Genomic DNA, 6,000 nt, shown 5'->3' on the forward strand with positions numbered 1-6,000 from the left:
CTTGCTTATACACATATGAGCGTCTATGGGTTTTGGCTCTCTAGTCTACCAGACGAACACACCATCCCACTAACACTGGGTTAGCAAAGATCAGGCCTTCAGGGAAGATGCGCTCACACACACACACACACACACACACACACACACACACGCGATGAACAGCTTCAAAGTCTGTTAGCCAGACACTCCGGATCTTGCTTAAAAGAGAGAAGAAAGAAGAAAAGGGAAGTAGGGACATATTTGCATGTCAAGGATGCAAATGAATATGAAAGCAAGGCGCCCATGGAAGACGGGAGAAGGAAAAAGGAACACAAGAGAAGAATCTTCTTTCTAAGACGAAGATTTGCTGCCGTTTTCCATTGAGCAAAATCCGAGATATGGAATCAGGTTGGTTGAGAGTCTCCAAATTTTGCTTTCTTATTTGTAGTTTATCCTTTCTGGTTTGTTTCCAGGTGTTTTGGACTGAGTGCCTGGTTTAAGAGTAAGGTGTGGTGTAGGAGTGTTCCCCGTCAATTGTTTCTGAAGATAAAATTCTAGATCACACCTTGGAGCGTTGCTTCTTCTCTCTTATGGTCTTTATTTACACGGCTATTACTGCTCTCTCCACGGGTTCTGAACTTCTGGAATGGACGCTCACACCATCTTTATTTGAAATTCAAGTTAAAAGAAGAAAAAGAACAGTTCTAAGCACGTTTAGTCTAAGTCACAATACGAAAAGGTGCCTTTGTGTTTGTGCTTGCTGCCTTGTGTCCCAGCCAGAGCTGTTGCCTGGAAACAACGGACCACCTGGGGCTTAACTTCAGCAGGAAAGGTGATCCCAGGAGAACTAGAGAACGCCTTGGAAATGGACAACACGCCAGGCTGTCCAGGCACCGGAAAGGAACGCTCCAGAAGCAGGCTGGCTGATAAACTTCTCTAGGAAGTGCCATCTCCTACCGTTGTCTGTCAGCTTGTCTGGGGCACAGTCTCCAGAGTCAAAGGCTTGGGTGGGGGCTCAATGGGGGGTTCCTGGCCTTCCACTGTACACACTCCTCCAAACCACACACTGTAGCCCCCGAGGAAGGAAGGAATATTGGTTCTTTTTTGTTCTTCTTTTAAATCATTTTATTGGGGGCTCATGCAACTCTTATCACAATCCATCCATCCATCCATTGTGTCAAGCACATTTGTACATTTGTTGCCATCATCATTCTCAAAACATTTGCTTTCTACTTGAGCCCTTGGTATCAGCTCCTCAATTTTTCCTCTCCCTCCCCACTCCCCCCACCTTCATGAATCCTTGATAATTTATAAATTATTATTATTTTGTCATATCTTACAATGTCTGACCTCTCCCTTCACCCACTTTTCTGTTTTCCATCCTCCAGGGAGGGGGTTATATGTAGATCCTTATAATCGGTTCCCCCTTTCTACCCCACCTTCCCTCCACCCACCACCCACCCCACCCCCGGTATCATCACTCTCATCACTGGTCCTGAAGGGATCATCAGCCCTGTATTCCCTGTATTTCCAGTTCTTATCTGTACCAGTGTACATCCTCTGGTCTAACCGGATTTGTAAGATAGAATTGGGATCATGATAGTGGTGGGGAAGAGAGTATTTAAGAACTAGAGGAAAGTTATATGTTTCATCATTGCTGCACTGTACCCTGACTGGCTTGTCTCCTCCCTGAGACCCTTCTGTAAGGGGATGTCCAGTTGCCTACAGATGGGCTTGGGTCCCCAATATTCACTCCTGCTAATTCACAATGATGGTTTTTTTTTTCCTTTGATGCCTGATACCTGATCCCTTCAACACCTCGTGTTCACATAGTCTGGTGTGCTTCTTCTATGTGGCTTTGTTGCTTCTGAGCTAGATGGTTGATTGTTTATCTTAAAGCCTTTAAGGCCCCAGACTCTATATCTTTTGATAGTTGGGTGAGATAGTGAAAGTTTATTGTGCCAACCTGGCTGATAAACAAATGTGGGGTTAATTGAAAGATGGAGAGATAAATGGCTCAGTGAGCCTCGCCTTTCGAGTTCTCGGGTCTCTTGCTTTCTGGTGGTCGGACCAGGGTGCAGCTGCCTTAGCCAGTTCCCTGCTTCAGCAGGCAAGGTTCACTTCCTGCAAGACATCCCCGAGGAGAAGCCACATGGACCTACCCCGATGCAGCCCTGGGTGGAGGGTGTGGAGACCCCTGCCAATGCTGAGATGCTTACACGTTCACTGATTCGGCTTTCCTCCTCTGGCATCATTGCTTGTGTTTTGTGAGATGGAGGAGGACTTTGTGGATTGGTGTCAGACATATGGGTTAATGTTGGACTTGTAGACTTGGGCAGCACTGGGTTGGGATGTTTTCTTGATACACACTTAATCTTTATATAAAACTCCTTCTTATATATGAGTTTCTATGGATTTGTTTCTCTAAAGTACCCCGACTAACAACACTAGGCACCATCAGCTTTTTTCACCACATTTGCTTATGCAACTGCTTTGTCTTCAGCGATTGTGTGGAGAAACTGAACATCATGGAATACCAGGTTATTAGAACAAAGTGTTCTTATATTGAGGGAGTACTTGAGTAGAGGTCCAATGTCCATCTGCTACCTTAATACTAAACCTATAAATACATGCACGTAGATCTGTTTCCCCATCATCATACATATTTACATATATACATGCCTGTATTTAGAACTCTATAAATGCCCTTTGCCTCCTAGTTCTTTCCTTTATTTTCTTTGACTTTCCTCTTGTCCCACTATCATGCTCAACCTTCATTTGGGTTTCAATAATTCCTCTTGGTTACATTGCCCTTGAATCAAGCCCTACCAGGCCTCTTATACCTTCCTTGCCACCGATTTTGGATCACTTGTTGTTCCCTTGTCCCTGGGTTTGTTGCCACCACTTCCTTCCCCCCAGCCCCCCTCTCCCATGTCCCCCCCGAACCGTCAGTCCCGTTGTTTTCTCCTCCAGTTCGTTTATCCACCTATCTTCTCTAGATAGACCTGCAGAGATAATAATATGCACAAAAACAGACAGCAAAACAAAGCAACAAAACAAAACAAAAAAAACAGTGACAAAAAAGAGCAAAGCTTGTGAATAGTTCAACTGTGTTTGTTGACCTTTAGGAGAGTTTTCCGGTAGAGTCTGGCCTCAATGTCTATTTTTGGTATTCCCTGGGACTTCCTTGCTGTGCTTCCCTTGCTGTTCTGTTGCACGCCCTTAGTGTTTTGCCTCGGTGTGGTGCGACCAGATCAGGCGCAATTCCCACAGTGTCTCCAGTGTTGTCCCATGTAGGGCTATGGGTCATTGAGGGATGTCGTGTCCCATAGCGGGGCTGGCCATTTGGTCTTCTCTGTGACTAGGCTGCTTATTCTTATTTTTTAGTAATGCAGTGGTTTATTATTTTTCTTTTTAAAAGTCATTTTTATTGGGAGCTATTATAGATATCATAACATTCCATAATTCAATCACATCAAGCAGTGTTATAAAATTGCTACCACAATCAGTTTCAAAACATTTTCTTTGCTCTTGAATTCCTTGATATCAGCTCCCTTTTGTCCCCTCCCTCCCCCACAATAACCCCCAGGAACCCTTATTCCTTTTTTTCTATAATATTTGTGTATTTTTGGCCATATCTTACACAACCCAATATATCCATTCAGGTACAGTTCTGTTGTTGGAGCCCATCGAGTGGGGTTCTACAGTCATTAGTACTATCAGCTCCCCGTTCTTCACCCCACCCTCAATTTCTTCCCATACCCTCAGGGACCCATTACTCCTGTTACTGTTTGTTTTTTTTAAATCATTTTATTGGGGCTCATACAACTCTTATCACAATCCATACATACATCAATTGTATCAAGCACACTTATACATTCGTTGCCCTCATCATTCTCAAAATTCGCTTTCTGCTTGGGTTCCTGGAATCAGCTCCTCATTTTCCTTTTTCCCCTCCCCCTCCTTCCCCATTCCCCCTTCCCTCATGAAACCTTAATCATTTATAAATTATTATTTTATCTTATCTTACACTGCCCGGCGTCTCCCTTCACCCACTTTTCTGTTGCCCATCCCCCAGGGAGGAGGTTATATGTAGATCTTTGTGATCCGTTCCCCCTTTCTAACTCCCTTCCCTCCCGGTATTGCCACTCTCACCACTGGTCCTGAGGGGTTCATCTGTCCTGGATTCCCTGTGTTTCCAGTTCCCCTCCGAACCGCTGTGCATCCTCTGGTCTCACCAGGTTTGCAAGGTAGAATTGGGATCATGATAGTTGGGGGGAGGAAGCGTTCAAGAACTAGAGGCAGGTTTTGAGTTTCATTGTTGCTACACTGAACCCTGAGTGACTCATCTCCTCCCCACTACACTCCTGTTACTGTTTCTGATGGGTTATCTATCTTGACTTTCATGTACTAAACAATCTTAAATATGCAACATATGAAATATGCAAATGAACATATGCAAATCTAACATGATTAATGAGGTAAAGGAAATAACAGCCATAATAGTAAGTGGAGGGCAGAGCTAGAGGATAGTTGTATGGTTCATCAGCGCCATGCTGCTCCCTGGGTTTGTCATCCTTTCTGTGTGGCCCTTCTGAGAGGGACTGTCCAATCATCTTGCAGGTGTCTACCAACACTTTAAACCCTCCACCACCACCACCACCATGGAGACAAACTCCCAGAAAGCTAATGGATTAGTTTCCATTTAAATATGTCTCCTGGCGGAAATATTCGCACTTTGAGTACTAAAACCTCTAAACCTGGAGAAAATAAATCCATGGGATAGAGGTGCCCAAATGGGTCATTGGGTATAAACTTGGCCAATTTCACCTCCTGGTTCTTAGCTCTGTGTATTCCGGCTGTGAGAATGACTTAACCATACGGTTGAGCGCATTTACAAGGGGGCTTCCAAAGGTTGATGGAAAAACGCTATTATCTTTAAATTCCATTTTCCTGTTAACTCTTTTTTTGTTGTTGTTGCATTTTTAACTTTTAATTAAACCTTCACGTAGCTTCAAACCACCAGGACACAGGTCCCCCCAACACCTTCTCCTTCCCCTCAGCGCTTCTGCTGAAGAATGTGGTCTGAACGATGACAGGCTGCTCTGGAAGCTCTCCTTCCCCAGAGCTCTGTAGCAGCCCGGCCGCACCACATCCGTGGTGGGAGCAGCTCCCGTCTCATTTCTGGCAGCGCTGACCCTGGTCTGCTCACTGACCAAGGTCCGCAGTCTATCGAGGTTCACAGTTGGGCAGAAGTTCTGGTTCCTCTTCAAGTGGTAGTGCCGCACACCGACTTTTCCAAAGTCACCTGGGTGGTATTTGTCGAAGTTGACCCTGTGATGATGCAAGTCGCCAGCATTACCCCGGCTCCTGGGCGCTCCCGGTGCTTCCCGATGCGGCCGTGGCCGTGACTCACGCGGCCTCTAAGTTTCTGGGTCTTCCTCAGTCTGGAAGGCATGTCGGCTTCTGAGACGAAAGAGCCTGTTAACTCTTTAAAGCCCTCTTCTACTGCATCGTGCCACATAGCACTATAATCTCTAAACATGTTCTAACTGTTTTGGGCAGTCTCTGCTAGGCCACCGTTCTATAAGCCTTCATGATACATGATCAGGTCATTGACTCTCGTGAGAGTAGTCAGTTACCTGCTCTTTCATTATAAAGCAGGGATCGCAGGACAACGTGGTGATGTTTAATGCATTCATTAACTTCCTAATTTTGTTTTGGCAAAACCAAGAGAAGTAAACAGAAACCCAGACCAGGTCTCTATTCTAATGAGGACAACAAGTACACCCTTTTCAGGACTGAACGAGTCCAATAGAATCGTATCAAAGACTTAGAGTCAAAGTCCCACACCTTAGTTATCGAGCTGGCAATGAGCAGGTCAGCCTTAGTTAGCAGACGTCCGTGTTGCTAAGACCATGCATACTCTCTTTTGCTACCACATTAGATAGCCTTTTGCTCTTGGGGCAGCGTGCCAGCATTACAGAGCAGGTCATCTTGGCTCCATGATGAAGAGTTCAA

The 6,000-nt window shown here is 45.2% G+C and overlaps 1 pseudogene; it reads right to left on the bottom strand.

Annotated features, from left to right (window-relative positions):
* Positions 1–4,993: 4,993 nt before the first annotated feature.
* Positions 4,994–5,437, bottom strand: LOC142451688 (large ribosomal subunit protein uL15 pseudogene; annotated as a pseudogene).
* Between the last annotated feature and the right edge of the window lie 563 nt (positions 5,438–6,000).

Source organism: Tenrec ecaudatus, chromosome 6, assembly GCF_050624435.1.
Source record: "Tenrec ecaudatus isolate mTenEca1 chromosome 6, mTenEca1.hap1, whole genome shotgun sequence".
Lineage (NCBI taxonomy): Eukaryota > Metazoa > Chordata > Mammalia > Afrosoricida > Tenrecidae > Tenrec > Tenrec ecaudatus.